The sequence below is a fragment of the Pinus tabuliformis genome, chromosome 8 (genome assembly GCF_031772625.1).
Source record: "Pinus tabuliformis cultivar Carrire ecotype Pingquan chromosome 8, CPIR1, whole genome shotgun sequence".
Classification (NCBI taxonomy): domain Eukaryota; kingdom Viridiplantae; phylum Streptophyta; class Pinopsida; order Pinales; family Pinaceae; genus Pinus; species Pinus tabuliformis.
This window is the reverse complement of record NC_142294.1, coordinates 1,090,002,951-1,090,025,427: the sequence shown is the minus strand read 5'-3', so window position 1 is coordinate 1,090,025,427 and position 22,477 is coordinate 1,090,002,951.

Sequence of the window (22,477 nt, the reverse complement as noted above, 5' to 3'; positions counted from 1 at the left end):
AACACTTCATTCTGACCTGTAAACTTATAACCATCCGAATCCAACACTCCCAAAACAAATCAAATTTTTCATCAATTCAGGTACATGTCTAACACTAGTTAATGTTTTAACTGTGTTATCATACATTTTAATCCTGATATTTCCCATCCCAACAGTCTGACATGATACATTATTACCCATAAACACAAAACTACCATTTACATCTTCATATGAAGTAAACCAATTGCTATGTGGACTCATGTGATGAGAAGCACCAGAGTCTAATAGCAAACTTTCAAAATCCTGAGAGACATTGCATATAGGTAAAGTTTCATCTATCATACATGATTCTTTAGCAGATAAAACTTTGTCTACATACCTGAATCAATCTGATTTGCTTCCTTCTTCGGGTTATTAGACTCTTTTTGTTTCCAACAGTTTTTCTTAAGCTGTCCACTTTTATTGCAGTGCCAACATTTTTCCTTACACTTCTTTCCCTTTGATTTATATCTGGAAGACCCCCTGTTTTTTCTCCTCTTTCCTTTGACCTTCCTCTAGCTATCATGGCTTCTGGTGCAACTGTTTCAGTACTGGATTTCCTTCGTACTTCTTCAAACAAGAGATCTCCCACAACCAATTCAAATTTCAAAGAATCGGCGGTGCTCAAACTGATTGAAGTTATGAAGTGGTCCCATGACTCGGGCATAGAAAACAACAAGGTTATAGCTTTGTCTTCTTCTTGATTTTAAATTCCATATCTGATAATTGGCATATAAGTCTATTAAAAACATTTAAATGTTCTGCAACTTTGGTACCCTTCTTCATCCGAAGATTGTACAATTTCCTTTTCAAATAAATTATATTGGTTAATGACTTTGTCATATATAGATTTTCCAGTTTTTCCCATAAACCTGGAGCTGTACTCTCTTCAACAATGTTGAAGAGAACTTCATCTGCCAGGCATAACCTAATGGTACTGAGAGCTCGGGCATCCAAGTCCTCCCAGTCTGCATCTGTCATGCTAGCAGGTTTCTTATTTGCCCCACCTAATGCTTTGTGCAACCCTTGTTGCACTAGCAAATCCCTAACTTTCAGTTTCCATAGAGCAAAGTTGTTCTTGCCAGTGAATTTCTCCACCTCGAACTTTGCATTCGTCATCTTGGCCATTTCTTTCCTTCTAGGGTTTCAAATAAAATATTTTGATTTTCCTTCTTTCAGCTAGGGTTTTCAAAATTTATTTCTGATTTTAATTTTCTACACAAATAAAAAATTATGTTCTGATTTGATTTTCAACACAAAATTTAATTATGTTGCCCTTTTTTTTAACTCTTAAGAAAATTTCCAAAATTCTCCAGAATTTCTTTACAACACATTCTTGAAATTGCCCAGAAACTCTAAACCCTATTTCCAGAAAACTTCGAAACACTTCAAATAAATCCCCCAATTTTTTTTTTCGGCTTAAGGAATCATCATCCAGCCCCCCAAAAAAAATCTTCTCTTAAAAAATAAAATTAGAAATACCCAGCTTTCATTTCAAGGCTTTTTTTTTTTTTTTTTTTTTTTTTTTTTTTTTTTCAGCTCAGCCTCCAGATACATTGTCGAAGCTCAAACATCGGTGGAATACATTGCAAAAAAAACTGCGGCTCTAAAAAAAACAACCAACTCTCTATGGTATCAAACTTCGTGTCATGCCTCTGCGGTTCCCAAAACTGGCTCTCTTTGGCAGAGTTCACATTTTTTTATTAAAAAAATATTCCACCAGGCAGACGACCCATTCTTACTTTTTAGCTCTGACAGACCGGTAGACAAACCTCACAATGAAGAATAGGCCAGTCGAGCTTGGTAGCAGGTTCTTGACAAAACACCACCAGTAGAGCTCTTCCCTCCGGTGACAACGAACTCTTCCTTTTTAATATGGTTGTACAGGCGATATTTGGAAGCTGCAACAATTTATCCAGCGATCTCGTCGACTTCGACTGGTGGCTTTGAAAAAAATGAAAACTTCATATGGGCTCATTCAAATGAACCCTGTCTCCTTTAATCGAACTTCCTCAACGACTTCAACAATCCAACTGCTCTGATACCAATTGTTGGCCTAAATAGTTAATTAACTAAGAACCAAGAACCATATAAATAAAACTGAATGAAAAACTGAATGTTAGGCACAGGTTAAAAAACACAAAATATTACATGGTAAAACCTTGACAGGGTGTCAAGGAAACATCCACGGGGCAAGGGATTGGATTTTCTATTAAACCAATAATGATTCTTCTTATTACAATAGTTCGAGCATTCATCATTTTATAGGAGGCTCTTTCGTTACATAACAGTTTTCGTTATAAAACCAACTTGGCAGTAAATACTATTTTACTCATATTTACAATTAGTTGTCAAATTCCAACAAAATTTACATGTATGAATAGATTAGGAGAAACTTGCATTGTTGGTGTTTTGTTCAAGGCAGGGTTTGAACAAAAGTGCAGAGAAATAGAAGTCCTTTTGGTGTTGTATGACAATGGAAATAATGTATTTCACATGATTTGGTTTTGTTTCTTGACGATATTTTAACACAGTAATATGTATATGTGATGCATAACTGTAAGATATATGGCAATGCAACAACAGTGAATAACGACGAATTGTGAGACTAGTAAGTGGCAGTTTGCAGACAGTGAGTTATAAGGGAAGATAGTGGTTGAAGCAGTTTTCAGTATGGCAGCAGTCAAAGCAGATAGTAAGTGGCTGCAACATCAGCATAGGGTTGTAGGAGGAACAATGACAGGAGTAGCGGAGAGGCAGTGATGAGCAATTGTTGCAGAAGATAGGAAGTTTTAGCAGTGAATGTAGTAGCAACAGTGTTGTGTAACAGTAGCAGAACAACAACATTAGCAGTGGGTTGAGTATTAGTCTATCTTTGTATTTGGGCCATTATCCCTGGTACGGGAGCCCAACCATCACGGAGCCTTGCTTCCTTCCAAATTGTTGGAAAACTCTTGGGAGTATTTCACTTCCTTTTAGGTCCTCTTGGTAAAGTATTGTATGTACATTGTACACTACATAATACAACACTTGTTAAAGCTAAATCCCTTGTGTATTGCTCTTCAGGTGATATGTTCTATAATGATGCTCTGAATTGTCTTTAAGAATTAACCAATTTGCGAAAAATAATAAGAAATATTGATTCACCCCCTCTCAGTGTTTCCAACAAAGTAGAATTCTAGCAAAACACATAAAACACCCTTATAGGGTTTACAAGGAGAAAAGAGAGATATACGCTAATATGCTAAAATTACTAATGTAATTGAAAATGTGGTTAGATTCATCAGTCAACTAAGTCAATGGAGTCATTCCTCTTAAGGGTACTAGTACTATTTGTGCATGCTAGTTTTATGATGTACTTTAGATTAGCCATTGATGACTCATAAACAAATGTAAGTATGATATTAACAAATCAAATTTGATAAAAGCTAGATTATATATAATAATTAGTCGAAAATAAAATATACACAAGCTACGAACATGTATCACAATTATTAGTAATTAGTATGTTGAAATTTAATAAAATCTTAATCATGGAATTAATATGTATTCTGAACATACTTAAAGTATGCATAAAGATCACAAATGTTATGAAAATGTTATTGAAGCATATATATAATGCAAATGAACAATAATTACATGAAAAAATAAAGGAATTAAATTAGTTACACAACTATATAAAGAAACATATAACTAGACAATGCATAAGAGAAAAATATGAATGCAAAACATTCCAATAATTTTATTGATAAGTGCATATACAACGAAATAACCTCAAGAACACTAACCACAGATTCAACTTCATGTGAATAGGATGTTTCCAAGATTATTTATTGTTAGCAACATATCAAAACATAGATTGGGTGAAGCCCTAGATAGCATGGAGTTCTTATTAACCCCACACTTAATTTGTATGAAAGCATTATGCTAGTCACATAGATAATTGCAGGTAAATACATGCATGAAGCAACATATAACTAGATAATGTACAAAGAGAACAATATGCACAAAGATCACAAATGTTATTAAACCATATAAATAATGCAAATGGAAAATAGTTACATGAAAAAATAAAGGAACTATATTAGTCAAATGGCCATATAAAGAAACATATAACTAGATAATTTATAAAATTCCAATAATTTTATTAAACAAGTGTATACACAACCAAATAACCACAAGAATACTAGCAACTAACTTAGCTTCATGTGAATAAGATGTTTTCAAGACCATGTGTTGTTCACAATATATCAAAGCCTAGATTGGGGGAAGACCCAAATAGCATGAAGCTCTTTCCAAACCCAAACTTAATTTGTTTGAAAGGAATCTACATTCACGATAAAATTAGTAATAGATAATTGTGGGTAAATACATTGAATGTTGCCTCATAAGGGAAGCACTTCAACTTTCAACGTTAACGTTAAACCTTTAGATGTAGCCTGTCTATCATTTCTAGCAATGTCAAGCCGTGAAAGGGCTAAGAGAGTGAAAATTAAATGAAGCATAAACAAAACCAAAATTATACATACTCCTTTTGTGCAACCCCTCAGCCCCACCCACTAATTGAGTCTTCTTCCTTTCTTTTATGGGAGGTTCAATGGCAAGTGAAAGATCACCAATGATCTTTGATTGTGGAGTAATAAATTCTAAAATTACTATATATTAGTAATTTAGAAGGCCAAATGTGGTCTATGTCTTTAGGGTGCTAGGCCACCTATCAATGACATATCGTTCATAATTTGAAAACCAACATTTGCATAACTTTTTCAACCTAAGAAAAAGCAATATACAATCCAGATCTCAATTAATAACAATTATGGATTCCTCATGATGACATATCACCAATATTAGTCAAAGATGCATGTTTAAACCATAAATGGTCCCATTTATAATAGTGGTTTTGCTAAGGTCCTTGGGCCACAATATTAAGGGTCCAATAGCATTCATTATTAGTTTATTTGTTATACTAGCAGGTCAACTAGAAACTTTCACTGTAATTGTATCCTTTCTATCCTATATATACTGAGAAGAGCTAGTCTTAGGATCATGAAATATTGTCATATACGTTGTATTCATTGCATAAGGAGGTTTCCTCCTTGAATTGGATTATAATTTTTAGTTTCTTATCATTTTTAAGGTGTAACATTCATAACATTTGGTATCAAAACTATGATCCTAAGGTTTTGTTGCTTCAAACAAGTCCTCTTGGAATTTTTGCTATATATATATATATATATATATAGAGAGAGACATTTCAGACCATGAAATTTTGAGCAAATAGTGAAGACATATCGCGGTACATTTGGTAAATTTTTCAGCTTCTAGGTTGCTATACTTTCATAGATATACTCTATGGAAGATAAGGTTTGTAAATGGTCTTGAAATTAATTTCTAACAAGTTATTTGGGAATTTTCAATATACATTTCTTTTCTTTTATTTTTTGTTTTTCTTTTGGGAAGCTTCAGAAGGTCATAATTTTATCATATTGTGAAAACATCTTAAGGTACATAGGGTAAAAATTTTAGATTAAGATTCACTATAATTTCAGAAATGTATCACGTGGAAGTCAGGGTTTGTGAATGGTCATGTAATCAATTTTAAATAAGTGATTTTGGAAGTTTTGCTATAAATTTTCTTCTAGGGCACTTTAGATTGTGAATTTTTTAGATATTCGAGTAGAAATATTGAATTACATTAGGTAAAAGATTTAGAATCATATTTTAGGAATTGGTTTTTTTCTAAAGGGAAAAAAACTCGTAATTTCACATCAATTTTTTGAGAAAAGGAATAAAATTACATTTTGTAGATGCTAAAAGCATTCAGCATGAGTAGCCTTACGACTTAGAAATAGAGAAACTAACGATAGAAAATACAAAGGGGAATATTAGGTAATATAAAAATCACTTATCTTCCCTTTCTTTCGTTTCATTTTCAGGACCTTCTATCACCCCCTTGCAAAATGGTCCACATGTACCAATGCTAGATCATTCACAGTTGCCTCTGGTGGGAGTTCTTTGTTCGTGTTAGAACTTTCTGAAGCACGAGCTGTTTTTGTGCCCATTGTTCCATCCTCTTTGTGCACCTCATTTTTTTGGTGTTTTGGCTCTTGGATTGCTTCTAATTTCGTACCATTTTTCTTATGGGTTGTGTTTCCATTATGGACCTAAGAACTTCTGTCTCCTTGTTTTGGAGGGTTCTTAGTGATTTCAACTTCTTCTTCCCCCATGAGGTAGGGATCATAAGGCTTCCATGCTTTTGTTTTAAGGGCCTGTGTTATAGACATTTTTGTGCCTTACAGCATTGAGCATGAAATGTCCATAATCTAAGGGATCCAAAGTCCCTAAACATGTTGTTCCTACCCCTAGAGGAACAAGGCTAACAAACCACAGCAATTCACAGAAGTTCTCCACCTGAAACTGCTAAAAAACAAGTCAATTCAGGATCATTTCAGTGGCTACACTAGCTGTTTGCGCTGAATGTCAAAGCCAACACTGGCTACCTGCGTTGAATGTCAACTGGAACAAAGGCTACCTGCGCTGAACGAGAGTAGACAAGTGGCAGGCTCATTTCTCAAGGTGTCAAAACCCAGGAAGCTTCCAAAATGACACTTGCCTCAGGGAATTCGACTGGTGATGAGTAAGAGGTTCCAAATCTCCAAGTGGAAGCAAGAACCTCCAAGTGGACTCAAGAACTGATAGAGGGAGAGGACACTAGTCAGATCTCAAGCTGACTCATCCTCTCTCCAAACATCTATATATGGATCTCTTCTCCATGAGATCTAGAGGCTGGAATTTTGTTATTGCAAAGAATTGCTGTTGGTTTGAGACTGGAATCATTGGGTGCTTAATGCTTTGAAAGGGGTGAAGATAGGAATTCCATTTGCTGGGAAGGAGATGCTGGATTGGAGCCCTCTGGGTTGTATTTCTTCCTGAACCTTGTTATTCATCAATAAAGCTATCTTGGTTTCTCCTATATGCTGATGTATTTTTGATGTATGAATGTATTAGCATGTTTAGTTTATTTCTAATCCTAAACTAGTTATGAATGTGAACATCTGTCTTTGAGTAGAGTTCTTCTCTTGTCGCAAGTAGCTGTTCTCTTGTGATCTTGCAGGAAGTTGGAGCTGGATAAGCAGGAAGGCAAGTAGCTGTGAACTCCCAAAGAGAAGAGAGACCGGATCGAGGGACAAACGGAAGACACCGGTAAGTCTATTGATCTCCCTTCTTTCACATTTCATAAAGGAAGAAACCAGAATAGCTGTACTCGTTTGTTGCTAAGGCACTGTCACACCTTAGGTGGATAGCATCGTCTTGCATAGGCATTTTTCCCCACAACAGCCTGCCCTTTTTTCTTTTCTGTGTTCCTTTTTGTCTAAGGCCACGTGTCCTACAAGTGTCATGTTTAGTAACATGATCAAAGTCTGAATGTTGTATTTTCACCATCCAAAAGTTGGGTCCATTAGAAGTTTTTATGTTTCAGTTTAATGCAATAAGGTATTCCTTCGTTCAAGTCTATTTCTAAATGAATTTTGGGAAAGGTAATTAACCCTTCTTTGTTCTCTCAGTGTCCATCTTTTTGAATGACCCCACAATGTTTCCAATTCCTCAAGGACCTTATGATGCTAGAAAGGAAGGGGAAGATTAGGTAGCCTCACCCATACTTGCATTGTTGAGACCAACATTATTATGGAATCAAAATATTGGAACCAAGGGCTATTGAAGAGCCTTAAATTTCTCCAAAACTAGGGCCCTTCCTTCAATGCCCTCTATAAATATTTTGGGTATCGAACTGAACAATGAAGAATCCTTTTGAGCATAGGTATATGTCATAGTTGCTTGTCTAGGTTGTAAAAACCCACTAATGCAAAGCATCAAACTTGGGCCAAAAGCCATTGAATCTGCAAATGATTGCCCTTGATTGAAGAATAGAAAAAAGTTGATTTACCTCTATTAGGTTTACCTTCATGGCAGGCGCTTATTATTGTTATTCAACAATGTAAGGTCCAGGAATGTATTTTGGTGGATCCAATGGATTAGAGCGTTTACCTCTCACTGCATACATGTAGGAGGTTGAGCCTCCTGGGTTCTTGGGTCTCGAGGCACCCCCTCACAACCTTAAGTTTAAGATAATGTTGGAGTTTCTTGAAATGTTGTATCGTATAGTTGATAAGGATCCTGCAACTGCTTCTCCTCATGAAGGAGGTGTTGTATATCTATAGGAAATACTATATGAATCTCTATTTGCAACTTGAGATTCACCACATAATCTAGACTCGAGAGCTAATAAAGGGAGGAATTCCCATTAATGGTCTTAATAAATATCTAAGTTCTCCCTCTATTTAAAACCTTTGAACCATTCACCAAATCCATATTGATTAGGATAGCGAATTTTTTCTAGTAGACCTGCACCATTCTAAGGGCTACCTAGACTGTGTAAGTCGTGATTTGGTCTTGTGGCCTAAGAAAACCAGAGAAGAGGGATGAATCTGGCATGATATGAAACAAGTATAGATAATGGATCTAAAAACACTTTTGATAGTTAAGGTGGCGTCGATGACTTGACATTTTCATTAGAATATTGATCCCGGCAAGACAAAAGAAATTCCTTCAAGCTACACATAAATATTATAGAAAATGGGCCAGATAAAACCCCTTCAACTGGCATCTCAGATCCCATTGCCTTTCCTTCTAAGATAACTATAATGATGCAGTGGATTGAGCAGAGTGACATCCCACCCCCTCCAACATTCACCCACATCTTCTTCCAACCATTGTTTTTGAGTGATGTTGGTCTCTTCTTCTCTAATAAAAAATAGCCATCGCTTGCCTGACATAACACATGATCACTAACCACACTTTACCAAAACCCATAAACAAATCCTGCACTAGAAAATATCATAATCATAGCACTTTCGATTGTCTTATGATTTTAAGAATTTGATACATGGCACACTTTACAATTTTGCTTTTAGGAAGAGGTAAAAAAATATCAAGTTGTGGGAAAGTTATGATAACTTTCACTTGTCATACCTAACTTTGGTCATATTGATAGAACTACCGAGAAGACATAATAAAATATTACATGCCAAAATTTTAGATTTGAGAGGGCTCAAATCTCATTTTTTTTTCCCTGAAAGAAAATTCATAATTTCATTGGTGAAATTACATGTTGTAGATGCCCATTGGCATATGTGGTATCATAGCTGTAAATCCACTGTCATAAACTGAATATTTACAATGAGACCCCAAAGGGTGTACTGTGCAGGTCCAATACCACAATAAAAAGTTCAAAAATTCACCCTCGTGGGTGTGTATCCTGTCCATATTTGCAATCATTTTCTCATAAATAAGAAAAACAGTATCAAACTTTTCAAAATTTCAAAAAACAAATTGTTGATAATTAGGGGCTATTGCCCCTCTATAATCTCCCATCGATGTATGGCCTGTGGAAGTAATGATAGGTTTCTGCAGGTGTATGTTCAGCGATCATCCACTCTCCTAGAGGGCGATGCGTCGCTTCTTTCGATAGCCTGTCAGCAGTTTCATTTTGTTCCCTATAAATATGAGAGCAAGAAATTTGATCAAAGAATGTTTTGAAAAAAAAAAATTCTTCCATAATAGATCTTAGAGAGTATGCATTACAGAGAGCTGTATTGTTAAACCAATCAGTCACAATCTTTGATTCCCCAAAAATTTGTATGTTTCTGCATTGTTTCAGAATGGCAAAGTAAATCAGGTGGTGAAGAGATATCAGTTCAGCATGATTATTTGTGCCCTGACCCAATCCCATGCTAATATGGAAATAGTGTGTTTCTGTAAGGTAAAAACATATGCTTCCTCCACAGCCATGTTGTTGAGCAGCACCATCAAAAAAGGCCCAAGGTATTGATTTGTTTATCTGTTCCTGTCTAACATTCCTAGGTCTTTTTTGGCTCTCATCATTTGGTAGTTCTTCAAAAGTAGCATAGATTTTCGGAGGGAGCAGGTTCCAGTTAACCGACTTGTCTTCAAATATTATGATGTTTCGCTTGAGCCAGATGTGCCATGAGACCAAAAGGGGGAGGTTTCTTGTTTTTTCCACTGCAATACCCCAACAGTTGTCCCATGCCGTTATGATATCAGCACCCTGACAATTCATATTCAGATCTAGAGTTTGTAGAACTTGTATCCATATGTTCTTGGTGGTCGGACATGAGAGAAAGAGATGTTGGGTCGTTGCCTCCTCTTGGTGGTAGAGGGCACACTAGGTAGGTCCCAAAAGGGTCCTCTTTTTTAAATAGGATCCAATGGGGATCTTATTTTCTAGAGTATTCCACCTGGTGCACAGTGGGGCTTTTAATTTCCAAATTGATACCCACCAACTCCTTAAGGTCTTTGGTTTTGTATTTGCAATAATGGTATCATAGCCCTACTTTGAAGAGTAGTGTTCAGATTTTGAGGGTGCCCATATGAGTTCATCCGCTTCATTCTTTAGTCTAACATGAGATTTTGTGAGTGCCTGAATGAAGTTTTGCCATGTTCTGTTCCATTCATTGGGGATGTTCTAGTTTTGTCCAGTCAGCCATGCTTGTGTAAGAAAAGTGGTGTTCTATTGATCTCCTATCTGTTCAATATACATAATGCCTCTGTTGTTTAGGAAATTTATCAGCCCATTTGGAAGCTGATGAGAGTTTCCACTTCCAGTCTAGGGATCAATTCCAATGCGAACTGATGCTCCATTTCCAATTTTCCATAACAGTCCATCCTTGATAATGGGAAGAGTATTAAGTATGGCCCTCCAGATCACCGAGATGCCTTTTCTATTCCAGGTTGGACTTCTAATCCAGTCTATGATGGATGATGGCAAGATGTATTTATGTAGGATAACCTCTGACCATAGACTTTTTTTCTTTAGTAATAACCAGCTCTATTTTGCAGCCAAGGCTTGTGCAAAAGAAAGAAGAAGTTTAAGGCCCCAACCTCCCCATTTTTTTGGAGTGGTTATTCTGTTCCATTTAACCCAGGCAAAAGGTTTTCCCTCCTTTCTTCCATTCCAAATAAATTTGCAACAGATTTGTTGAATTCTGTGGAGAACCCCTCTAGGAATCCAGGCCAATGACATCCAGTAAACCGGGATGGCTTATAGCACTGATTTGATAAGAATTAATCTTCCTGCCCTAGAGAGGAACCTGTGACACCAGTAGTTTGTTCTTTTCTCCACTTTTGTGATAAGCCAGGTCCAATCAATGATTTTGTACCCATTTGGTTTTAGCCTGAAGCCCAGATATTTGAGCCCTTCCATCAGCTCAGTAATATGAAACGAAATTTTTTGTAGGGAGATCAGTGATTCTTGTTGTGTACAATCAGATAGAGAGATGGTGGATTTATCTAGGTTAATTTCCATTCCCATTGCTCTGCAGAAGAGATTTAGAATCTCATACATTGAGGTGGTGTCCAGAACACCACCACTCAAGAATAATAATATGTCATCCACAAAGAGTAGGTGTGACAGATTGAAATTGTCCATAATTTTTAGTCCTTTGAGACCCCCTCTTCTTTTTTCCGAATCAATCAGCCGGCTCAATCCTTCCATAACTAAGAGGAATAATAATGGTGATAATGAGAATCCTTGCCTTATCCCTCTGTCAATATTAAAGGATGTAGCGGCTGACCCATTAATGAGTATGGCAAAAGATACAGAGGAGATGCAACCCATGATCCATTTGTTGAGAGCCAGGGGGGAAACCCAAATGAGTGATTATCATTTTAATATATAACCAACTCACGTCCCTTGAGTTTTTTGAGCTTAATGGAGTGTAGGACTTCCTGAGCCGAGCCAATAGCATCCTGAATGTGTCTATGGTGGACGAAAGCAAATTGCTCCTAAGAGATATGGTTGGATAAAATGGGCTCAATGCGGTTGGCTATGATTTTGGAGATAATTTTATACAGGCAGTTGCAAAGAGATATAGGATGGAAGTCATTAAAAGAGGCTGGTGAGTCAATTTTAGGGATCAAGGCCAAGTAGGTGAAGTTTATGGGAGGGTGGATGTGCCTAGTAATTCTACTTTCTTCAATGACCGCCAGCAGGTCCTGTCCCAGAAGCTCTAGAAAAGCGGTGTAGAATTCAACCGGCCAGCCATCTAGACCGGGACTCTTGTCCTTCTTGAACCATTTGAGTGTGCACTCCAAATCCTCCATAGTGATAGGTTGTATCAGGTCTTCCATGTCATCCGGATCAACAAACCTAGGGAAGTGGCTAGCCAGGTTAATGATGTCCGGGAGGGTGATGGATGCCGAAGCAGTGAATTGATTTTTGAAATGAGTATTCCCCTAGGTAGAGGCCCATCCATCTTGTTCACAAGGCAGCTGCCAAATGGTGTTAGAGGCCTTCCTGCCATTGGAAAAATTGTGGAAAAACTTAATATTTCCATCTCCAGCTTGTAGTCATATGGCCCTACTTTTCAGCCTCCACTGTTCTTCCTTTTCAAGAAGAATCTTTATCTTTTGGTTTTCTAGATTTATTAGTTGGAGTTTTGTTTCATCTGTTAAGTATCCAAGCCCCAATTCATTCGTGAGCTGGGCTATCTGCAATTCGATGTCCTTCAGGTTCTGTTCACATCTCAATTTTTTCTGCTTTAACCAGTCCTCTGTGATAGTCCTGAGTTTCTTATGACGACCACATAAATTTGCTGCCATTCTCTACTCCCTGAGAGGGGATTGTGCTCGCCAATATTCTATAACCAGATTGATGTATTCCAGGTCTTTTAGGTATCTAGTAAAGAATTTGAAGGGGGCATGAGGCTTTTTGGAGGGGCCAGAGATTTGTAGATATATGGGGAGATGATCAGATAGGCCTCCAGTACCAACCCATTGCTTGTATAAGCGTAGGGTACGGAGAATATCTTCGTGAATAAAAAACGATCCAGTCTCCGACCTAGGGCAGCCTCACCCGTTCTCCTGTTATGCCATGTGGGCATTTTCTTGTTCATGGGAACATCAACAAGTTTAAAAGAATCCATTAGAGTGCTCATCTAGTCCAATATAGAGTCGATTTGAGAGTGATGTCCCCAAGATTCCTCCATACCCAAAGAGAAATTTAAGTCACCACCAATAATGGTGGTGCCCGTGACAAGATTATGATCCAATAAGTTTTTCCAAAACTCAAGTCTATTCTGGTTAGGAGAATATATGTTTATCACTTTTAACTGGATCCCCATCTCACTTGAAAATAAATCCATACCAATGAAGCCCATACCGCCCTAGGATGATATATGCTTAACAATTTTAGGGTTGATTCCTATAGCAAGACCCCCGTATCTGCCAAAAGAATCCAAACCCTGAAAAGACCAGCCCGATAGGATCGAGTGAAGGGTTTTGGTAATGATTTCATATGAGCCAAGGGTTTCCTGAAGGAGAAGGATGTCACAAGTGGAGTAGTGTAAAAGACGTTTTAGAGCCAATCTCTTTTTGGGGTTGGCTAGTCCCCTGCAGTTGAAGGAGAGCCAGATCATGGGGAAACAGGGATAGAGGGCTCAATAGATCTAAGTGCCCTTTCAATAGTGGATTGTCGACCACTTGCTACATCAGCCACCGCCATCCTGATGGCTGTTTTTATTTTGGATGGGCACCCTCTGGTGGGCTTATTTTTGGTCCTTCTGGGGGGAGTGACCCAAACCAAACTAAGGAGATAAATGTCGAGATCTAGATCTGAGGTTGTAGGGATGAGATCCCGCCCCAGATGGGGAGGATGTATGAGAAGGAGGAGTAGAATAACCCTGGAGGGAGGTAGGTGTAGTACAAAAAGTGGGGGGAGGGGGAAAAATGGAGCAGGGGATGGTGGGGATAAAACAGGGGGAGGTGGTAGGGTGGGTCATTGGTGAAAGCAAAGAAGAAAACATAACATCTGATAAAAGTACAGAGGTTATGGGAATAGATTCATTACCCGGTTGAGGAGTCGCTTCCGCAACAGATTTGGAGCAAGTCCGAGGAGGAGAGGTAGGAGTCTTTCGTCAATTTTTTTGTCTTCTGTGTAGTCTGGGTTGCAGCCTCAGGTGGTGCCTGTCCTTGTTGCTGGTCTCCTTGTTCGGCTCCTTTGAGATATGATGTTTAGTCCTTCGTGAGGTCTCTGTTGTCGCCGAAGAAAGTAGTGGACAATCCTTGTATAGGTGACCCACTTTATGGCACCTCCTACATCGGAAAGGGACTCCTTCATAGTCTAGGAGCTGTCTGTGAGAGAAATGTCTCCTGTGAAGTGTGAGTTTTTCTTAAAGTCCCTTCCTGGTATCAAGGTGGACCAAAATCCTTGCCATAATCATAATTCTGGTCTTTTCATAGGACTGATCGTGCTCAAGGTAAGTCCCCAAAGCGTCGCCAATACGTTTGAAGACCTGAGGGGTCCAGCATTGCATGGGCAAACCAGGAAGTCTGACCCAAATAGGTCCTGCTCCCAACTGTTCACGCTCCGGGTCGAAAAGAGGATCCCATCTCTTAAGCAGTACAAGAGCAAGCTCTATATGCCAATAGCGCGATAGTATAAAGTCCTTATACCCCTCCCTATGAAAGTGGAGGGCAAACCAACCTCTGGCCAAAACCCTAATCACTGGAAGTTCTTTTAACAGAGAGCCCCAAATCTCAATGGTCCATTGATGCAGACGCTCCACCGAGTAGTTTCTACCTCGAACTCGTCCAACAAGAACCTTCCTGGCTGTGTCCATTGTGTCAGCCATAGGGACATCTTCTCCAAAGGTCAGATTTATGTTTGTGTCCACCGCTCTGAGGCACCTGCCCTTTTTGGGCTTATCCGTGTGACGGCCCGTGGGATGTTCCCTGAGTAAACTCTTGCATGCTTCTGAGGAGCCTTACTAGGTAGATAAAGCAGGTCTAGGGTTTGGTATGGGTGAGCTGAAGCATCCAGATCTTATCGGAGAGTGAGGGTTGTAACTACACGAGCCCAGATGTGTGAAGGATTGAGCCGGGTGTGGAGAGTTTGAAGGGCCAGCCGGAGCAAAAGAGTAGGAGGGAGGGTTCAGAGGCATGGAATGGTGCGAAAGATGCGTCAGGGGAGAGTCAAGTGTGGGCAAGGCCTGAAGGCTGGTGCCGAGCATATTCAAAGTGGTTGGAGAGAGTGGAGTGCATTCCAAACCGGGGATGTCTTCAATGATGACAGTAGGGGGGAGCCGTTTTCTGGTGGAGGGCGGGTGTTGCGGCGCCAGAAGTGCAGCTGTCACCTAAATCTCCTGTTCTGGCATCGGGTGCTCCTCGTAGTCCACAAGGTCTTCTTCTACCATTTCTCACCGACAGTTATCTGAACTCCGTATAACCATGGAATGGTAGGCTACTGTGAAAACGATGTTCGCTAAAATGAAGGACGGTATAGCAAAACAAAAGAAAGAAACTGACAAGTCTGTTGTTCACGAGGTCAAAACAAATATTGTATTCAAAAAGCGGTCAGACCCGCGTGGTAAAACCTCCAGCGAAAACCATATCCATTGCTGCGGGTAAAACAGGTCCAGGTCCATGGTAACCTAGGGTTCTGCCATTCCTAGGGTTTCAGCCTGCTCCCGCCTCCATTGCCTCTTTCCCTCATCTCATTCCTTTTCGGCTCAAATCTCATATATAGATAAAGAAAAAGGTTATCCATTTAGATAGTCTCCAAATTAAAGTTTTAAAGGTACGTAACTTACAAGTGACATAACATTTGATTAGAAAATCCATTTTTGGTTGGGTCATTAGAAGTTGTGACAAAGAGGGGTACTATTATTATTTTCTCACATGACTCCAAAGAAACATATAATAATCCACTTAAACCTCTATAAATCTCATCCATGACACATGAAGAAAGGGAAGACATGTAGTATTGTATATCCAAGTTAGAGAGTCAAGTTAAGGAAACAAACAATACTATGAAAGCTGATTTATTATAGATGCAAGAATCAATTAAAAGGGATATGGATGCAAATAATGAAGAAAAATATCCAAATATTAAACAGTTGGAACAAATCATGGATGGAATGGAAGAAAAAATTATAGAAGTCATAAATGGGAGGCTCCTTAAAATCGGTAATGTGTTTGAAGGAACATGAAAATAAGGTAGTATTCAAGTTGAACAACTTGCCAATAATTAAAAAAAGTCAAGTATATTTATCTCCAATTGTGGAGATACTCATGGATGTTTTTCTAAGGGAGTAAACCTTCCAAAGGTTGAATTAGATAATTTTTATGGAACAAAGGTCTTTACTTGGTTTCACCAAAAGAACAATATTTTGAATTGCACAATGTTATGGATGATAAGCAAATAATTCACATAGCAACTTTGAGCTTTGAAATAAAAACCTATCAATGAGATTGATTGGTAGTTAAAAGGAAGCCCCATTCTTATCATTATACTTGGGGTTTATTTACATGAGACATGGAAGCATATATGTCAAAGCTTTAGAACAAGGCTACTTCAATCAATTGACAAAATTTGAGGTGTAATTTGGTGATGTTGAAGATTATAATTCATACTTTTAGGTTTTAGCCACAAGGGTATATAACATAAGTGATGAACATTTGTTGGAATCTTACATGGGTGGATTAAAAGAAGACATTAAACACAAAATTTTCCTAAAACATCCAAAAATTATTATGGAAGTTATACAATTTTCTTGTCATATCCTAGCTAAGTGTATGGCTACAAACACGTCTGCTATGGGAGGATACACATAGAGAAGATGTTGTTTCGAGGTTATTAAGACAATCATACCTTCACTTACTCAAATACAACAAAAGGAAATGGAGGAAAGAAGGCAAAAAGGACTATGCTTTGATTGCAAAAAAAATGGTCAAAAGGGCGTAAATATCAAGAAGCAAAATTGTTCACCTTGAAAAATAATGACAACGAGGAAATGGAGGAATCTACATAGAAATGAGAAAGAACTCACCAACTGAAAAAAAAATAGGAAACAAAGGTGAAAATTGTGCAACACAACATTGGTTCATAGAGGTGTGAAATATATGTTCATGCATTGGCAGGTTTGTCAATTCCTCAAACCCTATATATTATTGGTTACATTAAGAAGCAAAGGGTCATAATGCTTATTGACTTAAGCAGTACCAATAATTTCATTGATAAGATATTAGTAAAACACCTCCATTGTTTGGTATATCCAGTGAAACATTTTCAATTTTTAGTTGCCAATGGAGGAAGTATTGATTATGTGGAAAAATGCCACAACATTAAAATGAGTATGGGAGAATATAATTTGGAAATCTCAATGTATGCCATTCCAATTGGAGGTGTAGATGTTGTTCTATGAATTCAATGGTTGATCATACATTGGGTATGATTTTTGCAAACTATAATGAATTATTCATGAGATTTGCATTAGAAGGAATTCAGTGTTATCTCAAAGGGTTAAAATGGACCTTCTCAAGTCATCAACTCTCATAGAATGGAAAAGCTCCTAAAAAACGATAGTAATGGAATTATGGTTAAACTATATTCTATGGGAGTTAAGAAGGAAGATGAAAGTATTCTAGAGGAATTAAAATGCACCTCAAAAAATTGCTATAGGGTCTTCCAATAAATTCCTAAATGTATGCCTCCATGTAGAGATCATGAACATAAAGTTGAATTAATACTTAGAAGTACCCCTAATAATAAAAGTCCTTATACATGTTTTTGATAAAGACTGAAACATAATGTTTAGAGAGCGAGTGGGAGCTTGGAGTAGCCTGCGTGAGAGGAACCAGATAGCGGGAGCCTGGTGCAGCCTCTGAGGCCGGTAGGAGGAAGCTCGGGGAGTGCGTAAAGAGACACAACCATCCATGATTCTGCACAAAGCTCCAGAGTCATGGGCCCAAGAGGGGGGCGCGAAAAGGAAACTCCCTTGCCACCTGAACTAGCTGCATTTCGGAATCTGGTTGCAGCATGCAATAAATGGCTAGCAACGGAAAACCAACAGAAGTTTGTAAAAAAATTGGAATCCATCCCCACAGTTGCTCTGTTGACTGAAGAACCCTGCAAAGCGGCATTAAACCTAATAGAACGAGGGCTTATTGGCCAGTTCACAAGCTTATGGCCCTTGCCTAAAGCAGTAGAAGCCTAGGTGCAAAGGAACTAGTGTTCACTAGTCAAAGAAGGAATACAAAGCCATTTTTTTGGCAAAGGCTTCTTTGTATTTGTATTTGAAGCAGTAGAAGATAGGAACCTCATATTCAGAAATGGCCCATATTTCATGGGGCCTCAGGGTCTCTATCTGAATCAATGGACTCCAAACTTCGACCCGACTCATGATGTGCCCTCGGCCATTCCAGTCTGGGTGTGATTGCCCCACTTACCTCTGCCCTGCTGGAACCCTAAATCCTTAGAAACAATAGGCAACAAGCTAGCCAAATACATCGAACGAGCAGAAAGAAGAGACCAGTACTCCTGTGCAAGAATATGTGTAGAAGTAGACCTGGAGGAATGTCTCTCTGAAGCCATTAAACTCACGATGGCTGACTAGACACACATACAAGTCCTAGACTACAAGAAACTCCCATTTAAATGTCAGCACTGACATGGCTATGGGCATTTTGCCAAGAATTGCAAAAAGAAATCAGAGGATGGAGCTGAGAAGGAGAAAGGATATCAATGGACTCAGGTTCAGAAATTAGGGCCAATTAAGCAAAGCAACAGGAATAAAGGGAAAGTCGAATCCACTAGGAGGGCTGCTCCTCCCGAAACCCAAGTAGAAGGAAGCTCAGTCCCTCCAATAGTAGACATATCAATACACCCCTTTGATATACTCAGCACACCAGAAAAACTCCAAGACCCAACAGATAAAGAGGATGAACAATAGGAAAATAACATGGAAGAAAACAAAAGGCAAGAGGAATCAGTCCAAATCGCATCCCCAAAAGGTGCCTCTAGCTCCCCAACCTATGCAGATATGACAAGAAAGAAGACCCTTGAGATATCAGTATCCTCAGAAGATGAAACATCTAAGAGGCCCTTGAAAAGAGTGGGGAGGAAATCTCACAGAGAGGCTAGAGAAGAAGAAGCAGAGAGACAAAAAATGCAAGGCAAACAAGCCACTATAGAGATGTCTATTGGTAGAAATACTAGAACCAGGCCTCCCAAGGGAGATGTTACCCCAACCCCTACCAGTGAATAATGCAATTAGTCTCTTGGAATTGCAGAGGATTGGGGAACCCATCAAAAGCTGAAGCAGTCAAGAGCCTATTAAAATCAGAACTTCCTGAGATCCTCATGCTCCAAGAGACTAAAATAGAAGGCGAAGCCCTTCTGGAACTCAACAAAGCAAAATGGAAAACAAAAGCTGTAAAAGCGGTAAGTGCTAGAGGTACATGCGAAGGTTAGTGACTCTCTGGGTGTCTGACAAATTCCTGCTTGAGAGCTCCTTTCAAATGCAACACTAGATTTACACCGAACTCCAACACCTATCAAGTAAGATAAACATTGCACTCTTTAATCTCTATGTACCTATCCTCTATGCAGAAAAGGAACAATGTTGGCAAACTCTGACTGATTTTTTGGAAGCATACTCCCTCAATAATATAATTATTTCCAAAGACTTCAATCTAATCCTAGACCCAAAGGAAAAAAGAGGAGGAACCAACAACAGGGATCGCTTCCTTCCCTTAGTGGAAAACCTGATTCAACAATGGGATTTAATGGATTTCAAGCCAAAAAAAGGACTATACACATGGACTAATAACAGAATAGGGGAGGAGCATATCTCAGCCAGGATGGATAGATTCTTTCTTCAGAGTTCCTTCCTCTCCGAGAAGATGATCATCTCCACAAAATTTTTGCCAAAGTGGAACTCAAATCATAAAACCATCCTCCTTCTGCTGGAAGAAGAAGAAAACCTGGGACTAATCCCCTTTCAGTTTTGCCCTTTATGGGCAAACAGGGAAGGGTTTTTGGATACAGTGAATAAGGCATGGTCCATCCATGTTATTGGATCACCCAACTATGTTTGGGAGAAAAAGATAAAAGCCAACAAAAAATCCCTAAAGCAATGGATAAAAAAGCCCACAGTCTTCCCCACTACCCAACGAAAACAGAGCACAAAGCAACTGCTGGATCTTCAAATGGGCCTGGAGACTCAAGACATAACCAGAGCAGAAATTCATAGTGAGCAAGAACACCAAATCAACACCTCCGAACATTTATAGAAGAGGAAGAATATTTGAGGCTCAAGTCACACAATCTCTAGCTTGCATCTGGAGAAAAAAGTACAATGTTCTTCCACAAGCAAATTCGAACCTCCCTCTCCATAAACCACATTGCTGAGATCACCTCACTATAAGGGACTGTTCTTAAAGGCACAACTTTGATAAAAGAGGTGGAAACCTCTCATTTTAAGAAGCTTTTCAAAGAATAAGGTGCGGAGGATGATGAGGAAGCTCACGACTCCCTCAAGCATGTTCCAAGGATGGTTAATGAGGAGGACAATGCAACTCTCCTAAAGCCATTCACTGAAGAAGAAATTAGCAATGTCATATGGAAGATGGAAATAGAAAAATCCCAAGGAACTAATGGATTCTCAATACACTTCTATAGACTATGCTGGGACATCATCAAAGCTAATTTGTATCGAATGAGAAAAGGATTCCTACAAAAAGCCAAAGTTGGAGGAAGCACAAACTCCACCTTCCTAGCTCTAATTCCCAAAGAAGCCAACCCGGAGAGATTCAATAGATTCAGACCAATCTCGCTTTGCAATGTGTCCTACAAAATACTCACCAAGTTACTTGCTAATAGAATAAAACCTTTGTTGGACAAACTCATCTCTCCCAATCAAGGAGGGTTTGTCAAAGGCAGGCATATCCTAGGCAATGTGATACTGGTGTAGGAAATCATCCATTCCAGCCATCAACAAAAAGAGCAAGGTATGCTCATCAAACTAGACATGGTGAATGCCTTCGATAAAGTAAGACACACATTCCTCCTCCAAGTTCTTTCTGCATTTGGTTTCAGCTCTGAATTTGTAAAAATGATTAAAGCACACATTGGAGAACCTTGGATATCCCCTCTAGTAAATGGTAGGCCAAAAAACTATTTCAAAGCTTCAAGGGGAATTAGGCAAGGCTTCCCTCTATCCCCCTTCCTGTATATTCTGATGGTAAACTCTCTAAGTCGAAATCTCATAGATGAGAAGCTCAATGAGACTCCTCCTAGCATTAGGGTGATACCTGGAACAAACCCAATCAATCATGCCTTATTCACCGATGACTCTCTCCTTATGGGAGGAGCCTCCATTAAAATAGCAAGAGACTTTAGTGGAGTAATCGAAATCTTCTGCAGAGTCTCCAGAGCTATGGTCAACAAGAGAAAAAGTGCAGTGTATGGTTGGGCGGTAGACTAACAATCTATGCTCAGGATTGCCCAAGCCCTGGGCTTCACCGGACATGCCTCTTGGGAAAAATTCAAGTATCTTGGCCCCCATTTAGCTGTGGGTTCCACTAAGGCCCCTCATTATATGGAAATTATCAGCACAATTAAGGCTAAAATGACTGCTTGGGGCGGATAGTGGCTTAACTTAGCCGGGAAGCTCACTCTGGTTAAGTCAGTTCTCTCAACCCTTCCTATCTACCAGGCTTCTTTCCTTTTGGCTCCAAAAATGATCACCGAATAGTTAGAAAATTTGATTCGAAATTTTCTATGGCAAGGAGGAAAGGGGAACCAAAAAAAATTCCATATAGTAAGTTGGGACATAGTGAAAAGGCCAATATCTGAAGGTGGACTTCATGTAAGAGATCCTGTGTTGGCCAATCTGGCGATGGGAGGGAAGATCCTCTGTAAAATATTCTCAAACCAAAGAAACCCTGTAAGTCAAGTTCTAATGAAAAAATATTTGCACATACTCTCAATAAAGAAAATGGAAGAAGGAGCTTCCCACAAAGGAACCACGCTGTGGAAGTTGTGCAACCAAGGCTGGAAATTCTTCAAAGAACAACTCTACAAAATTCCAAGAAATGGGAAAAGAATTAGACTGTGGGATGACAAGATCATGGGAATCAATCCCCTAAATCTTGCTCTGGAAATAACAGATTTTCATAATTGGCTCATCCAAAAAGGTATCCACAAACTTGCTAACATATGCACATGGGATTCAACAGGGAACTAGAGTAATTGGGCCCTCCATCACGCTCCTTGATTGGATGCTCCCTCAACTCCATCAATTATTAGCTAAACTCACTGGTCTGGCTCCTGTGCATCTCCATTTGAGGGACAAGTGGGGTTAGGGGAAGGCCGAAGCTTACTCATCTCGGCTAGGTTTTGCAGCCCTACAGGAACAACAATATCAGATCCATACTACAAATCTTTGGCAGCATGTTTGGGACCCATTCGGTCTCCCAAAAATCAACTTCTTCTACTAGATTCTCATGCATAGAAGGACCTTCACTGGGGACAACTTAGAGAAAAGAGGAATCATGGGTCCACACAAATTCCCTCTCTGCTGCAAGGATTAGGAAACTATCG